This window comes from Pristiophorus japonicus, chromosome 4, assembly GCF_044704955.1.
Source record: "Pristiophorus japonicus isolate sPriJap1 chromosome 4, sPriJap1.hap1, whole genome shotgun sequence".
NCBI lineage: Eukaryota > Metazoa > Chordata > Chondrichthyes > Pristiophoridae > Pristiophorus > Pristiophorus japonicus.
This window is the reverse complement of record NC_091980.1, coordinates 64655201-64674433: the sequence shown is the minus strand read 5'-3', so window position 1 is coordinate 64674433 and position 19233 is coordinate 64655201.

Below are 19233 nucleotides of genomic sequence, written 5' to 3'. Positions count from 1 at the left end.
TACAATACAATACCACACAACAATACAATACAATACCACACAACAATACAATACCACACAACAATACAATACCACACAGCAATACAATACAATACTACACAACAATACAATACAATACTACACAACAATACAATACAATACCACACAACAATACAATAACACACAACAATCAGTCAGTACTAACCTGATTAAATTGGTAGAGCACAGCGAGTAATGGAAAGCAATGATTTACAGTAATGCTTGTAGCCACAGCAGATGGTAAATATCTACTTCCATTTACAATCCTGCCACAGAATTTGCTGGCAAAAGAATGGAGAGTTAAAGGCGCATGCTGTTATTAGTGTTTAAAAAATCCAGTAATTTGTGGCAGGGTAGAGATAAAGCGTGAGTTGCGAATTGGCACATATTGCTGGACGATTTGCAGTGAGCCTCGCTAAAACTGGAGCTTGCCGTCAACCTCCCCATGAGTATCAAGAAATTCCTGCATTTGCACTGTAAAAACAAATTAAACTCACCGCAGAAAGTTAGGGCTGTTATTTAATGGCGTATGAATCGTGTTCAATCATCACCTCTGTGCTCGCTGACCTACATTGGCTCCCTGTCCAGCAATGCTTCAATTAAAAAATTCTCATCCTTGTTTTCAAATCCCTCAATGGCCTTGTCCCTCCCTATCTCTGTAACCTCCTCCAGCCTTATAACCCTCCAAGATATCTGCGCTCCTCGAATTTTGGCCTCATGTGCATCCTCGATTTTAATTGCTCCACCATTGGCAACCGTGTTTTCAGCTGCCAAGGCCCTAAGCTCTGGAATTCCCCCCATAAACTGCTCCATATCTCTACCTCTCTTCTCCTTTAAGACGCTCCTTAAAATCTACCTATTTGACCAAGCTTTTAGTCACCTGCCCTAACTTCTCTTCAGTTGGCTCAGTGTCAAATTCTGTTTGATAATGCTCCTGTGAAGCACTTTGGGATCTTTTATTACATTAAAAACACTACATAAATGCACGTTGCTGCTGTTGTTAAAGCGCTAATTTATGTTTCCAATGGCCTTCCACTTTGAAACCAGTTAGCATTTAAATGATAATTGTTCTGCACATGCCACATAAAGCACGCAACCAGGATGCAAGTTAAACTAATTTGTTTAACTGATTAAACTGATTTGTTAAATTGCTTTTTTGTGGCTTCTGGCTTGGCATAAAGTCGATGCTAAATCATTTCAGCTTGTTAGGCTTTTGAGTTACACCCATCCCCCCCGCCAAAAGTATGTGGGTCCATTAATTTGTAAGTAACCAAGAAGTACAAGTAAAAAATGAATTAAAAATAATTTAATTCAGAATCTTTGGCAGGAGACTGAGTTATTCATATGTTTGTGTGTCATGTTGCATAGGCAAAAAAATGTGGAAGTACACATTTCCCATAGTCAGATGTCCAAGCTGCTTTTTCACAGCATTGCTAACCATGCAATCCTTAAACTTCTTTGATGAAGATAGATTATTGGTTCTGTCACTCACCAAGGTCCCGTTGACCTCGCTGCTGTTATCAACTCGCATTTCCATCAGTCTGCGGCACTAAATTAATTGGAGCTGAAGGGTGAGGAAAAAAATCCAGCTCACGATGCTCATCACAAGATGCCCTGCTCCGGCACATCCTGAGCCATTAAAAGACATGACTAAGGATGAAATTCTAGCAAACACATTTGATCCCCAGAAAAGGGTTGAATGACAGGATTTAGTGCAGAAGCAAAATACGACGGATGCTGGAAATCTGAAATAAAAATAGAAAAATCTGGAAACACTCAGCAGGTCAGGTAGTATCTGTGGAGCGAGAAATAGTTAACCTGTCCACAGAATGGGAAGAAGTTAGAGATGTAATAGTTCCATGGCATGTGTAGTTCTGCCAACAATTATTCTTTTGACTATTGAAATAGCGAAGAATTCAGATGCTAAGTCATCGTAAATGTGCATTCCTGATTTGTGCAGTGATGGATTTTGTCATGCTGAATGAATCTCCGCTCAGTTGTGTTGCTCATTATTGACCAAATATATGTTATTTCCCTGCTAAACAGTTGAAGCCTTGACATTCTTTGGCATGTAACTGGAGCAACATCAGTGATCATCACAATGTCACTGTAAATACGTGTTAGTGGTGAACATTCACATGTATTCAGACTTAGCATTCAAAGGGCTGACTTTTCTGTTCAGTTGTGCCTCAGTTTGCGCCCTGGAGGGGTGGTAAAAGGTGATTTTAGGCGTAGCACCAGACGTCAAGATTTTACCGCCCGCCGGCAATTTGGCTCATGGTTTGTGGCAGCGCAAAACTAATGCCCCACCCTCTAGTTTCACTGAGATCATGATGTCAATTGTCGAGCAATGCTATGCTTGCGCCCCGGATGAAAATTAAGACCCTAACACCTCATTAAACGCCTGCTCCAGGAAATGTCTGAAGAAAAGACATTCCCACAGTGCAGCAGCTGGTATTGGCAGCGTATTTAAATAGAGACAGAAGGATCCTACATCGCAGTTCACATTGACTGCAACAGTTGCGCACAGCACGCTGCGTGAAGCTCTGAGTTGAAAGCAGAAGGTTTATCTGCCATTAATCTGCCATTAAGTGTCCTTACAAGGTCAGTGAGAGAATTTAATGGGGGCATTACAAGTTCACCAGCATATAGAAACATAGACAAATAGGTGCAGGAGTAGGCCATTCGGCCCTTCAAGCCTGCACCACCATTCAATAAGATCATGGCTGATCATTCTCCTCAGTTCCCCTTTCCTGCTTTCTCTCCATACCCCTTCATCCCTTTAGCCATAAGGGCCATATCCAACACCCTCTTGAAAATATCTAACAAACTGGCATCAACAACTTTCTGCAAAAGAGAATTCCACAGAGTAACAACTCTCTGAGTGAAGAAGTTTCTCCTCATCTCAGTCCTAAATGGCTTACCCCTTATCCTTAGACTGTAACCCCTGGTTCTTGATTCCCCCAACATCGGGAACAATCTTCCTGCATTTAAACTTTCCAGTCCCGTCAGAATTTTATACGTTTCTATAAGATCCCCTCTCATTCTTCTAAACTCTAGTGAATACAGGCCCAGTCGATCCAGTCTCTCCTTATATGTCAGTCCTGCCATCCTGGGAATCAGTCTGGTGAACCTTCGCTGCACTCTTTCAATAGCAAGAACGTCCTTCCTCAGATTAGGAGACCAAAACTGAACACAATATTCCAGGTGAGGTCTCACCAAGGCCCTGTACAGATGCAGCTAGACCTCCCTGCTCCTATACTGAAATCCCCTAGCTCTGAAGGCCAACATGCCATTTGCCTTCTTCACCACCTGCTGTACCTCCATGCCAACCTTCAATGACTGATGTACAATGACACCTAGGTTTCGTTACACCTCCCCTTTTCCTAATCTGCCGCCATTCATATAATATTCTGCCTTCGTGTTTTTTGCCACCAAAATGGATAACGTCACATTTATCCACATTATACTGCATCTGCCATGCATTTGCCCACTCACCTAACCTGTCCAAGTCACCCTGCAGCCTCTTAGCATCCTCCTCACAGCTCACACCGCCACCCAGCTTAGTGTCATCTGCAAACTTGGAGATATTACTCTCAATTCCTTCATCTAAATCATTGATATATATTGTAAATAGCTGTGGTCCTAGCACTGAGCCCAGCGGCATCCCACTAGTCACTGCCTGCCATTCTGAAAAGGACTCATTTATCCCGACTCTCTGCTTTCTGTCTGCCAACCAGTTCTCTATCCATGTCAGTACATTACCTCCAATACCATGTGCTTTCATTTTGCACACCAATCTCTTGTGTGGGACCTTGTCAAAAGCCTTTTGAAAGTCCAAATACACCACATCCACTGGTTCGCCCTTGTCCACTCTACTAGTTACATCCTCAAAAAATTCTAGAAGATTTGTCAAGCATGATTTCCCTTTCATAAATGCATGCTGTCTTGGACTGATCCTGTCACTGCTTTCCAAATGTGCTGCTATTTCATCTTTAATAATTGATTCCAGCATTTTCCCCACTACTGATGTCAGGCTAACCGGTCTATAATTACCCATTTTCTCTCTCCCTCCTTTTTTAAAAAGTGGTGTTACATTAGCTACCTTCCAGTCCATAGGAACTGATCCAGAATCGATAGACTGTTGGAAAATGATCACCAATGCATTCACTATTTCTAGGGCCACTTCCTTAAGTACTCTGGCATGCAGACTATCAGGCCCAGGGGATTTATCGGCCTTCAATCCCATCAATTTCCCCAACATAATTTCCTAACTAATAAGGATTTCCTTCAGTTCCTCCTTCTCGCTAGACCCTCGGTCCCTTTGTATTTCCAGAAGGTTACTTGTGTCTTCCTTCGTGAAGACAGAACCAAAGTATTTGTCCAATTGGTCTGCCATTTCTTTGTTCCCCATTATAAATTCACCTGATTCTGACTGCAAGGGACCTATGTTTGTCTTCACTAATCTTTTTCTCTTCATATACCTATAGAAGCTTTTGCAGACAGTTTTTATGTTCCTAGCAAGCTTCCTCTCATACTCTATTTTCCCCCTCCTAATTAATTCCTTTGTCCTCCCCTGCTGAATTCTAAATTTCTCCCAGTCCTCAGGTTTGCTGCTTTTTCTGGCAATTTATATGCCTCTTCCTTGGATTTAACACTATCCCTAATTTCCCTTGTTAGCCACGGTTGAGCCACCTTCCCCGTTTTATTTTTACAATGTACAATTGTTGAAGTTCATCCATGTGCTCTTTAAATGTTTGCCATTGCCTATCCACTGTCAACCCTTTAAGTATCCTTTGCCAGTCGATTCTAGCCAATTAACGTCGCATACCATCGAAGTTACCTTTCCTTAAATTCAGGACCCTATTCTCTGAATTAACTATGTCACCCTCCATCTTAATAAAGAATTCTACCATATTATGGTCACTCTTTCCTAAGCGGCCTCGCACAACAAGATTTCTAATTAGTCCCTTCTCATTACACATCACCCAGTCTAGGATGGCCAGCCCTCCAGTTGGTTCCTCGACATATTGGTCAAGAAAACCATCCCTAATACACTCCAGGAAATCCTCCCCCACCGTATTGCTACTAGTATGGTTAGCCCAATCTATATGTAGGTTAAAGTTACCCATGACAACTGCTGTACCTTTATTGCATGCATTCCTAATTTCTTGTTTGATGCTGGCCCCAACCTCATTACTACTGTTTGGTGGTCTGTACACAACTCCCACTAGCGTTTTCTGCCCTTTGGTATTCCGCAGCTATCATGTTGCAATCTGTTGCCAGGTGGCATCATGCTAGAAGAAGCGTTCCTGGCCATGTCGGTCCATGGATGAGGAGAGGCCGGAGACATCTGGTGAGGAGGGCTTATGCCCCACAGGTTTACAGGTATCAACGCTCAGACCTCCAGCTCTCTGAGGAGCAGTGTGTGAAAAGGCTGCGCTTCCGAAAGGAAATGCTGACAGACATATGCCATCTCCTACAGGCTGACCTGCAATTTACCAGTGCCAACATGACTGCGCTGCCCGTCGCAGTGAAGGTTACTGCGGCGCCGGCCTTCTATGACTCAGGCTCCTTCCAGGCAGCAGCAGGGGACATATGCAGCATTTTTCAATACACTACACATCACTGCATTCGGCACATTACAAAGGCCCTGTACGCCCGCAGAATGGACTTCATAAAGTTCCCAATGAGCAGGGAGAGTCAGAATGAGCAAGCTTGTGGGTTTGGCAGAATTGCAGGCTACTCAAAAGTTCAAGGAGCCATTGATTGCACACATGAGGCCAAGCGAACACCATTCAACAATGTGGAGATGTGGAGTTAGCACAAAACTCAAAGGGATACCACTCCCCAAACATCCAGCTAGTGCGCGATCACATGATGCGCATCCTCACAGCTAATGCCCGCTATCCAGGGAGCGCGCATGATGTTTTCATCTTACATGAGAGCAGTGCCTCACGAATGTTTCAACGACAAAGGGAAGGGCACGGCTGGCTAGTCAGGGAGAATGGATATGGCCTAGCCACCTGGCTCATGATCCACCTCTGCAACCCCATCACAGAAGCCGAGCAGCCCTTCAATGAGAGCCATGCGGCCACCCACAACATTATCAATCAGACAATTGGGGTGCTCAAGCTGTGCTTCTGATACCTCGACCGCTCTGGAGGCAGCCTTCAATATTCCTCTCAACAGGTCTCCCGCATTCATTGTGGTGTGCTGCATGCTACATAACTTGGCTATCATGAAGGGCCAAGCATTGCCAGTAGGGTTTGCAGGCCCACCTGAGGAGGAGGAGGTCGATGAAGAGGATCCTGACGAGGCACCGATTGCACAGCCAGAGCAAGAGCCATACATCGTCAGCTCATAATGGACCGGTTTGCTTAAATGGAGAAAGCTGAGGTATGCTTCTAATACTGGCCATGATATGTGCCACCAGAAAGGCACATCTACACTGAGCTTTGGGATGATGCACATGACACCAACAGCAAAGGGTCAAAGTAAGATTTTTATAAAAACAAGTAACCAACAATAGCAAACTATACAATAAACCAAGAAAAGCAAACAAAACAATAAACAACATCCTGCTGCAAGTCAGTGAACAACAAGTTCATTTATCAAAAACAACTATTTACAGGCGTCCTCATTATATATCAATGCACCTGCATAAAGTGGTGCCAGCCCCTAATGGGACTTACCCTGACTTTTCCCCTGCCCCTCACTTCCCTTCATCCCCCTCTAATGCCTGCTGCTCCTCCTCAATGAGGCACCAGGGTGTGCAGGAAGGCTGCATGAGGGTTGCTGTGTTAGGGGGGCAGACAATGCAGATGGCATATAAAAACATAAGAACATAAGAAATAGGAACAGAAGTAGGCCATACGGCCCCTCGAGCCTGCTCCACCATTCAAGATCATGGCTGATCTGATCATGGACTCAGCTCCACTTCCCCGCCCGCTCCCCATAACCCCTTATCCCCTTATCATTTAAGAAACTGTCCAATTCTGACTTAAATTTATTCAATGTCCCAGCTTCCACAGCTCTCTGAGGCAGCGAATTCCACAGATTTATAACCTTCTGAAAGAAGAAATTTTCCTCATCTCAGTTTTAAATGGGCGGCCCCTTATTCTAAGATCATGCCCTCTAGTTCTAGTCTCCCCCATCAGTGGAAACATCCTCTCTGCATACACCTTGTCAAGCCCCCTCATAATCTTATACGTTTTGATAAGATTACCTCTCATTCTTCTGAATTCCAATGAGTAGAGGCCCAACCTACTCAACCTTTCCTCATAAGTCAACCCCCTCATCCCTGGAATCAATCTAATGAACCTTCACTGAATTGCTTCCAAAGCAAGTATATACTTTCGTAAATATGGAAACCAAAACTGACACAGTAGTCCAGGTGTGGCCTCACCAATACCTTATATAGATGTAGTAAGACTTCCCTGCTTTTATACTCCATCCCCTTTGCAATAAAGGCCAAGATACAATTGGCCTTCCTGATCACTTGCTGTACCTGCATGCTATCTTTTTGTGTTTCATGCATAAGTACCCCCAGGTCCCGCTGTACTGCAGCACTTTGCAAACTTTCTCCATTCAAATAATAACTTGCTCTTTGATTTTTTTCTGCCAAAGTGCATGACCTCACACTTTCCAACATTATACTCCATCTGCCAAATTTTTGCCCACTCACTTAGCCTGTCTATGTCCTTTTGCAGATTTTTTTGTGTCCTCCTCACACATACTTTTCCTCCCATCTTTGTATCGTCAGCAAACTTGGCTACGTTGCACTCAGTTCCTTCTTCCAAGTCGTTAATGTAGATTGTAAATAGTTGGGGTCCTACCACTGATCCCTGCGGCACCCCACTAGTTACTGGTTGCCAACCCGAGAATGAACCATTTATCCCAACTCTCTGTTCTCTGTTAGTTAGCCAATCCTCGATCCATGCTAATATATTACCCCCAACTCAGTGAACTTTTATCTTGTGCAGTAACCTTTTATGTGGCACTTTGTCAAATGCCTTCTGGAAGTCCAAATACACCACTGGTTCCCCTTTATCCACCCTGTTCGTTACATCCTCAAAGAATTCCAGCAAATTTGTCAAACATGTCTTCCCCTTCATAAATCCATGCCGACTCTGCCTGACTGAATTTTGCTTTTCCAAATGTCCTGCTACTGCTTCTTTAATAATGGACTCTAACATTTTTCCAACCACAGATGTTAGGCTAACTGGTCTCTAGTTTCCTGCTTTTTGTCTGCCTCCTTTTTTAAATAAGGGCGTTACATTTGCAGTTTTCCAATCTGTTGGGATCTCCCCTTAATCCAGGGAATTTTGTAAATTATAACCAATGCAGCCACAATCCCTGCCGCTACTTCCCTTAAGACCCACGATGCAAGCCATCAGGTCCAGGGGATTTATCTGCCTTTAGTCCCATTATCTTACTGAGTACTACCTCCTTAATGATTGTGATTGTGTTACGTTCCTCCCCCGCTATAGCCCATTGACTATCCACTGTTGGAATATTGTTAGTGTCCTCGACCGTAAAGACTGATACAAAATATTTGTATGACGATGCCCTGGACCAGCTCTGGGCCTGGAAAGCCCTGCTAAGGATTGCTGCACCTGACCATCAGCGGGAGCAGTCTCTGATGGCTGTGGTTTGGACTACGCAAAGTGCATGGTGGGAGAGTGAGTGGTGGGAGCTGGAATGCTGTCATCCTGAGGAATGTCAGCACCTTCCATTTCCTGGGAACCATTCACTCTCAGACAGGGCTAGGCCTCAGCATCTGGAGCACGATGTGTCACCACAAGTTGCTGGCCTGCTTCAGCACCATCACTTCCCTATTGGACAGTGGGGAAGATAGAGAGGATGGCACCAGTCAGCGACTGCATGACATCACCACAGCGTAGCTTGTGCGTGCGATGAGATTGCTACTGTGACGTGATCAATGGCACATGCCACACATTCTGGCACACCACTGTCACTGCTGGAGGCCACCTTCCTCTGTGAGTGGGCAAGGATGGCCTCGCTGGAGTCCTGAGTTGCAGGAACAACGCGTGAGGCAGCATCCGCAACACTCGCAGCAAGTTTGGCGACACTCTGGGGGATCCTATCCAAAGCACCCATGAGCTCACGGTGCATCTGTGTGTTCTCCCTGGACATTGCCACCAAGTCCAGGTCCACGTCTGCCTGTCCTTCAGCAGGATCACTGTGCCGATTCACCTTCCGGGGAGCTGACCTCTGAGCTTCCCCTTCTGCTGGGTGTTGCTGTAGGCCACTGGGGCCAGGAGCCTCAGAGTCATCAAAGCCCAGGAAATCGGCGTCATTCCCAGATGTAGATTCGGCAGCCGGGGCAACTGCAGGGCTGTCTGGTTTAGGGAGAAGACTTTCATCCCCTCCCTCATCATCTCTCCCGTGGCCAGATGTGGATGGCTCCAGAGAAGGGCTTTGTTCTGGGTCTGGTCATCTGCAAGCAGAACACAACAAATGTGTAGCAGCAGGGAAGGAGGCAGAGTGATAGGAGTAAGATGGCATTGGACGTGTACATGAAAACGGGCTAGGTCACTTGATATTAGGGGTCAATTAAGTCACAGAGTCGCGTGTTCCATTTGCACACCCTCACTATTCGAAGGGGGCTCGGCATCGCCCCCAGCCACTGTCAGAACTGGGATGCCCCTGAGGGCCGAGACTCGTTGTTCAACATCCGTTAGGTCTAGCAGTTCTGGCTGGTCCCTCCTGTACGTCGCTTTTCACGTTTGTTGTGCGAGAGCTTGGCCTGCATTAGGAAGAATAAGAAGGGTTCAGTAATGGTCCACCTGCTGCTGTGCCACATATGCCTTCCATAGTTCAATAGCTGACGCTGTGAGGATGTGCAAATGCTTTCACTTCAATCTGTGTGGCTGGTGACTGAAGTTTGGCAAAGGTTGGGAGGAGGTAAGCGTAGCTGCTCAAGGTGATGTTTAGGAATTTCATATCAGCAATGGGAATGGAGTGCGAGGAGGTTTGACAATGATTCGGGTACAAAAGGGTAGGTGCATCCTGAATGCAGAGGCAATGGCTGGAGAAGTAAACCATCAGCTTTCTGCTGCATTCTGCAACCCACACCATGGCCATCAACACATTTGAGAAGGGGCAGTTCCATCAAATGATTCACATTGTGCGTTCCATTGATCTTGGACGGATGGCAGGCCTACATAAAAGTGAAGGATACTCGCCCTGATGACCGTCGCGAGGTCGTTGAGCTTCTTGCAGCGTTGTGTGCCAGTTCTGGCCACAGTGTATGCCGCTGACACCTCCTGTGTGATTTCACATCAGATCCGTTTGAAAATGCTGGGCAGCGGCCTCCCTTCCCCAGCCAGATGGCGTGCAGACCATTTCCTTTCAATGGCCTGCACTAAAGCCTCAGCTGCCTCTGAGGTGAACCTCCTGGCATGCTGCCTGCCCTCCTGCAGTGCCATCTCTGCTGAAACCTCAGAGGTGGGCTGGGTCATCTGCGCATGCGCACAGAAAGCCACCGCGCCCTAAAGTACCGACTGCACTCAGGAAAATTGAAACGCGTCTGAGCATGTGCAAAATTGTGACCTTATTATGGGCCCAAGTTTCCCAAAATAAAAATAATGGCGCTCACTCACCTGGATGGCCATTTTTTTTTAGGCCCCTCGGCACTGAAAATAAAAATCCTAAGTTTTCTTAATCCTACACACCTTCTGGCGCCAGCACTACCCGATTCCATCTGGCAGGACGGGGCTTCGAGTGTGTGCCTGAAACACACAGCGCATGCTCTTCAAAAAAAAAACGGCCACATGTTGTGCATGCGTAAAAAAAAACCCGACCAACTCATTGCGCATGGGCAACACGCATGCACAGAAAATAAAAACTTTGCGCTTTTTAGGGGACTTCGCTTGGCTGATACTCCAGCTGCAGTCACTCCAGCTTTGGCTTTCTTTTATTTGGATTTCTTTTATTTTCCTACCGTTACTCCAGCAGCAGTAAACACAGGCGTTGGATTTCTTTTATTTGGATTTCGGAGCATTAATGGTGAGTTTTGTTTTATCTGATTTATGTTGAAGATGCATGAAGTGTATATAAAATAGCAGGGGAGGCCCTTCAGCTGGGGCTAGGAGTGGGCCAACGCGGATTTCTGTAACTGAAGGTAAGGGTTTTTCCTACGATGTTTCTAGGGTCTGTGCACCGGTTTAAACATTTTTTTGGGGAGGAAACTTGGCCTAATGCCCAGAAATGGTGCAGGAGCCTTCTTTACAGGTACACCAGTGCAGAATGTTTGGCGTCAAACATTCTGGCGCTGGTAGTAGACTCCAGGTGGACGAATTAACTGCAGAGGCAGCAGTTAACGGGTATGATGTAATTGGCATCACGAGAACATGGCTCCAAGGTGACCAAGGCTGGGAACTCAACATCCAGGGGTATTCAACATTTAGGAAGGATAGGCAGAGAGGAAAAGGAGGCGGGGTGGCGTTGCTGGTTAAAAAGGAAATTAATGCAATAGTAAGGAGGGACATTAGCCTGGGTGATGTGGAATCTGTATGGGTGGAGCTGCAGAATACCAAAGGGCAGAAAACGCTAGTGGGAGTTGTGTACAGAGCACCAAACAGTAGTAGTGAGATTGGGGACAGCATCAAACAAGAAATAAGGGATGTGTGCAATAAAGGTACAGCAGTTATCATGGGTAACTTTAATCTACATATTGATTGGGCTAACCAAACTGGTAACAATGTGGTGGAGGTGGATTTCCTGGAGTGTATTAGGGATTTTCTAGACCAATATGTCGAGGAACCAATTAGAGAGCTGGCCATCCTAGACTGGGTGATGTGTAATGAGAAGGGACTAATTAGAAATCTTGTTGTGCGAGGCCCCTTGGGAAAGAGTGACCCTAATACAGTAGAATTCTTTATTAAGATGGAGAGTGACACAGTTCATTCAGAAACTAGGGTCCTGAACTTAAGGAAAGGTAACTTCGACGGTATGAGGTGTGACTTGGCTAGAATGGACTGGCAAAGGATACTTGAAGGGTTGACAGTGGATAAACAATGGCAAACATTTAAAGATCACATGGATGACCTTCAGCAATTGTACATCCCTGTCTGGAGTAAAAATAAAATGGGGAAGGTGGCTCAACCGTGGCTAACAAGGGAAATTAAGGATAGTGTTAAAGCCAAGGAAGAGGCATATAAATTGGCTAGAAAAAGCAACAAACCTGAGGACTGGGAGAAATTTAGAATTCAACAGAGGAAGACTAAGGGTTTAATTAAGAGGGGGAAAATAGAGTACGAGTGGAAGCTTGCAGGGAACATAAAAACTGACTGCAAAAGCTTCTATAAATATGTGAAGAGAAAAAGATTAGTAAAAACAAACGTAGGTCCCTTGCAGCCGGATTCAGGTGAATTTATAATGGGGAACAAAGAAATGGCAGACCAATTGAACAAATACTTCAGTTCTGTCTTCACGAGGGAATACATAAATAACCTTCCGAATGTACTAGGGGTCTAGTGACAAGGAGGAACTGAAGGATATCCTTATTAGGCGGCAAATTGTGTTCGGGAAATTGATGGGATTGAAGGTCAATAAATCCCCGTGGCCTGATAGTCTGCATCTCAGAGTACTTAAGGAAGTGGCCCTAGAAATAGTGGATGCATTGGTGATCATTTTCCAACAGTCTATCGACTCTGGATCAGTTCCTATGGACTGGAGGGTAGCTAATGTAACACCACTTTTTAAAAAAGGAGGGAGAGAGAAAATGGGTAATTATAGACCGGTTAGCCTGACATCAGTAATGGGGAAAATGTTGGAATCAATCATTAAGGATGAAATAGCAGCACATTTGGAAAGCAGTGACAGGATCGGTCCAAGTCAGCATGGATTTATGAAAGGGAAATCATGCTTGACGAATCTTCTGGAATTTTTTGAGGATGTAACTAGCAGAGTGGACAAGAGAGAACCAGTGGATGTGGTTTATTTGGACTTTCAAAAGGCTTTTGACAAGGTCCCGCACAAGAGATTGGTGTGCAAAATCAAAGCACATGGTATTGGGGATAATGTACTGATATGGATAGAGAACTGGTTGGCAGACAGGAAGCAGAGATTCGGGATAAATGGGTCCTTTTCAGAATGGCAGGCAGTTACTAGTGGAGTGCCGCAGGGCTCAGTGCTGGGACCCCAGCTCTTTACAATATACACTAATGATTTAGATGAAGGAATTGAGTGTAATATCTCCAAGTTTGTAGATGACACTAAACTGGGTGGCGGTGTGAGCTGTGAGGAGGACGCTAAGAGGCGGCAGGATGACTTAGACAGGTTAGGTGAGTAGGCAAATGCATGACAGTATAATGTGGATAAAAGTGAGGTTATCCATTTTGGGGGCAAAAACATGAAGGCAGAATATTATCTGAATGGCGGCAGATTAGGAAAAGGGGAGGTGCAACGAAACCTGGGTGTCATGGTTCATCAGTCATTGAAAGTTGGCATGCTGGTACAGCAGGCAGTGAAGAAGGCAAATGGTATGTTGGCCTTCATAGCTAGGGGATTTGAGTATAGGAGCAGGGAGGTCTTACTGCAGTTGTACAGGGCCTTGGTGAGGCCTCACCTGGAATATTGTGTTCAGTTTTGGTCTCCTAATCTGAGGAAGGACATTCTTGCTATTGTGGGAGTGCAGCGCAGGTTCACCAGACTGATTCCAGGGATGGCTGGACTGTCATATGAGGAGAGACTGGATCAACTGGGCCTTTATTCACTGGAGTTTAGAAGAATGAGAGGGGATCTCATAGAAACGTATAAGATTCTGATAGGACTGGACAGGTTAGATGCGGGAAGAATGTTCCCGATGTTGGGGAAGTCCAGAACCAGGGGACATAGTCTTAGGATAATGGGTAGGCCATTTAGGACTGAGATGAGGAGAAACTTCTTCACTCAGAGAGTTGTTAACCTGTGGAATTCCCTGCCGCAAAGAGTTGTTGATGCCAGTTCATTGGGTATATTCAAGAGGGAGTTGGATATGGCCCTTACGGCTAAGGGGATCAAGGGGTATGGAGAGAAAGCAGGAAAAGAGTACTGAGGGGGTGATCAGCCATTATCTTATTGAATGGCGGTGCAGGCTCTCAGGGCCGAATGACCTATTCCTGCACCTATTTTCTATGTTTCTATGTTTCTATGTTTCCAGTGCCCTCGACATTGTGTAATCTTCAAACTGAGCTTCAGTGCCAGAAATATCACTGCGGCGAAAACACGCCATCCAGTGCTGGGGAAAATTTGCGCCATAATACCATGATTTTTGGCTCGGGCACACAAAGTTCATGGTGTAATGCCTGGTTTATCTCCCCTGATCATGAATTGCAGATGAGGGCGCAAACTTTTTCCAGACCGTATCAGGACTGCCATTACTGCCCCAAACTTAGTAAAGTTGAAAATGCAGCCGAGTTCAAAATTCAGATTCTCCAAATATGAAGTTCAATTATTGGTACTGGTGCATGTCCAGTAAAACAGCTCTGTCTGGACCACAGTCACCCCTGCCCTCAACCTGCCAGATATCAAATTTATACCCACTAAAAGACATGACATGTCATTTTGTACTAGGTATTGTATACTGACAAGTTGTCTCCTTAATGGTTACATTTCTTGATGTATTCATTTGGCCATAGTGAGATACTGAATGCAGTTTGTGCCTAAAGATAATATTTTCACAGGTCATATTTGTGCTAATATAGCCAAGGTGCAAGACTCAGTGTCCATCTGGCTTTCAAATCATTTGAGACCGACAACTTGCAAATGTGTCATGAATATTAATTTTAATGAAAAATTTATTTTAGTGGGCTATTTAGCAAATTACACTTGGGGCCACATTTATGCACAGAACTTATTTGAATTTTATCAGTGAATTTTAAATTATATTATAATTTAGATATTTCAAGAAATGCACCTTGACAGCAATTTCAAAAAGAATGTAGACTGTTCTGTTCAGAATAACTCCACAAGACTGTACACTGTAAACTCAAACTGTTGTGACCTTGGTCTCTTAAATGTAACTCCAGAATGAGGAAGCAGCATAGTAGACTGCCTTTTATACCTGCTTGCCTGGGGTGTGCAGGTGACCCTTGGATCTCCAACAGGTGCGCCCTCGGTGGCAAGTCTTACACACTAGTAAAGCTTACATACATAACATCACTCCCCCCCCCCGCCCCCTCCCCCCCCCCCCCCCCCCGCCGCCAAATACAAGTTATTTACAAGTTGAGGCGATCTGGAGCTCTACATTCCGGGTTGATCACCTGAGTTGAAGTCCTGGCATGGGTGAGTTGGTCGGATCATTGTTGCACTGCGGTGTGGCTGGTCTGATCAGACTGCTGGGCATGGTGGGTTCATCCTCGTGGTTGACAGTGAGGTCAGTTGCTGGTTGGGTGTCTGTTGGTGGATCAATGACGGTAATGTCCTCTTCAAACTGTTCTTGGTTGTCAGTGAATCGCAGTTTGGTCTGATCCAAATGCTTTCTGCACGTTTGTCCATTCAGAAGTTTGACAACAAACATTCTATTCCCCTCCTTGGCTAAAACAGTGCCAGTAACCCATTTGGGACCATGTCCGTAATTAAGAACAAACACAGGGTCATTCACCTCAATGTCACGTGATACAGCCGCGCGATCGTGGTACACGTTATGCCGGTGACGCCGGGTTTCTACATGATCATTGAGATCCGGGTGGACTAAGGAGAGCCTGGTTTTGAGTGTTTTCTTCATTAACAATTCTGCCGGCGGAACACCAGTAAGCAAGTGGGGTCGCGTCCGCTAGCTGAGCGGAATCTGAGATAACCGGGTCTGCAGAGAACCAACCGTCACGCATTTCAAGCTCTGCTTGATAGTTTGGACTACCCGTTCTGCTTGACCATTGGATGCGGGCTTAAACGGGGCAGACCTGACAGGCTTGATGCCATTGCGGGTCATGAACTTATTGAATTCTGAGTTGGTGAAACATGGTCCATTGTCACTAACAAGGACGTTGGGCGAAATGAGCGGTTTGTGGTCGGTTTCGAGCGCGAACCGGGTCCAAATAGGTATTGGTGCATTTTCTTAACCCCGTATACGCATGCTAATGCTTCTTTCTCAACCATACTGTAGGCTCTTTCAGCCTTAGATCAACTTCTAGACGCATATGCAACTGGTTGCAATTTGCCTGATACATTGGCTTGCTGTAACACACAGCCGACCCCATACAAAGATGCATCACAAGCTAGTACTAAATGTTTACATGGCTCATACAATACAAGTAACTTGTTAGAACATAGCAGGTTTATGGCCTTATTAAAGGCTGTCTCTTGAGATTTACCCCAAACCCAGTCATCACCCTTGTATAGCAATAAATGCAAAGGTTCCAGCAAAGTGCTCAACCCCGGTGGAAAGTTTCCAAAATAGTTGAGGAGTCCCAGGAACGAATGCAGCTCCGTCACATTCTGTGTTCTGGGTGCATTCTTGATAGCCTCCGTCTTGGAGTCCGTGGGTCTGATGCCGTCCGCCGCAATCTTTCTCCCCAGAAATTCGATCTCTGGCGCCAGGAAAACAAACTTGGACCATTTCAGCCTGAGTCTCACTCTGTCCAGTCGCTTTAGAACCTCTTTTAGGTTGTGCAAGTGTTCGTTGGTGTTGCGACCAGTGATCAGGATGTCGTCTTGAAACACCATGGTGCGCAGAACTGATTTCAGCAGACTCTCCTTGTTCCTCTGGAAGATGGCCGCAGCCGAGCGAATTCCAAAAGGGCATCTATGGTATATGAACAGTCCTATATGCGTGTTGGTGCATGTCAATTTTTTCGATGGTTCAGCCAGCTCCTGTGTCATGTAAGCAGAGGTTAGATCCAGCTTGGTGAACAACTTCCCCCCTGCTAGCGTTGCGAACAGGTCATCCGCTTTGGGTAGTGGGTGTTGGTCCTGTAATGAGACTCGGTTGATCGTTACCTTGTAGTCCCCGCAGATTCTGACTGTCCCATCGCTTTTCAACACCGGAACAATTGGACTAGCCCACTCGTTGAACTCGACTGGCGATAAAATTCCCTCTCGTTGAAGCCTGTCCAGCTCGATCTCGACTTTCTCTCAAATATTTTGTGTCAGTCTTGAGGGTAGAGGACACTAAAAATATCCCAACAGTGGATAGTCAAGGGGCTATAGGGGGGAGGAACTTAACACAATCACAATCACTAAGGAGGTGGTACTCAGTAAAATAATGGGACTAAAGGCAGATAAATCTCCTGGACCTGATGGCTTGCATGCTAGGGTCTTAAGAGAAGTAGTGGCAGGATGCGTTGGTTACAATTTACCAAATTCCCTGGATTCTGGGGAGGTCCCAGCAGATTGGAGAACTGCAAATGTAACACCCCTATTTTTAAAAAAGGAGGCAGACAAAAAGCAGGAAACTAGAGACCAGTTAGCCTAACATCTGTGGTTGGAAAAATGTTGGAGTCCATTGTTAAAGAAGCAGTAGCAGGACATTTGAAAAGCATAATTCGGTCAGGCAGAGTCAGCATGGATTTATGAAGGGGAAGTCATGTTTGACAAATTTGCTGGAATTCTTTGAGGATGTAACAAACAGGGTGGATAAAGGGGAACCAGTGGATGTGGTGTATTTGGACTTCCAGAAGGCATTTGACAAGGTGCCACATAAAAGGTTACTGCACAAGATAAAAGTTCACTGGGTTGGGGGTAATATATTAGCATGGATCGAGGATTGGCTAACTAACAGAGAACAGAGAGTTGGGATAAATGGTTCATTCTCGGGTTGGCAACCAGTAACTAGTGGGGTGCCGCAGGGATCAGTGGTAGGACCCCAACTATTTACAATCTACATTAACGACTTGGAAGAAGGAACTGAGTGTAACGTAGTCAAGTTTGCTGACGATACAAAGATGGGAGGAAAAGCAATGTGTGAGGAGGACACAAAAAATCTGCAAAAGGACATAGACAGGCTAAGTGAGTGGGCAAAAATTTGGCAGATGGAGTATAATGTTTGAAAGTATGAGGTTATGCACTTTGGCAGAAAAAAATCAAAGAGCAAGTTATTATTTAAATGGAGAAAGTTTGCAAAGTGCTGCAGTACAGCGGGACCTGGGGGTCCTGGTGCATGAAACACAAAAGGATAGTATGCAGGTAAAGCAAGTGATCAGGAAGGGCAATGGAATGTTGGCCTTTATTGCAAAGGGGATGGAGTATAAAAGCAGGTACAGTTATACAGGGTATTGATGTGTACAGTTTTGGTTTCCATCTTTAAGAAAGAATATAGTTGCTTTGGAGGCAATTCAGAGAAGGTTCACTAGGCTGATTCCGGAGATGAAGGGGTTGACTTATGAGGAAAGGTTGAGAAGGTTGGGCCTGTACTCATTGGAATTCAGAAAAATGAGAGGTGATCTCATTGATACGTTTAAGGTTATGAGGGGGCTTGACAAGGTGGATGCAGAGAGAATATTTCCACTGATAGAAGAGACTCGAACTAGGGGGCATAATCTTAGAATAAGGGACCGCCCATTTAAAACTGAGATGAGGAGGAATTTCTTCTCTCAGAGGGTTGTAAATCTGTGGAATTCGCTGCCTCAGAGAGCTGTGGAAGCTGGGACATTGAATAAATTTAAGACAGAGATAGACAGTTTTTTAACTGATAAGGGCATAAGGGGTTATGGGGAGCGGGCAGGGAAGTGGACGTGAGTCCATGATCGGATCAGCCATTATTGTGTTAAATGACGGAGCAGGCTCGAGGGGCCGTATGTCCTACTCCTGCTCCTATTTTTTATGTTCTTATGTTCTTAAATGTGAGCTGCATATAAACCTTTCTATTGTCATCAAAAGCACAATGAATGAAGTATGTGGACAAATATTATCAGATGCATTTATGTATTCCATTTGTAATTTAGAGAATAATGGATTTCTGAGTCTGACTTCAAAGTTGTAATAGAATAAAGGGGACTCTCATTATAAACTGCAAGTGAAACCTAAGGTAGCTTAAAACCATGAGCTGAACTATGAGATAAAATTGCTGCTGTTATGTATTTTATATATCAGCAGATCTCGGTTGTGATGTTCACTGTTAGTCCATGAATACGCTATTTTATCAGCATAGGAACGTTGTACCATGTGACACACAAGGCCCTGAAGTTGCGGTCGGCAGCGTAATTAGCGAGTTCGCCAATGACCTCCGAAAGAAATCCGCACTAACCTAGTGCGAAGCCCCCTGTGAAA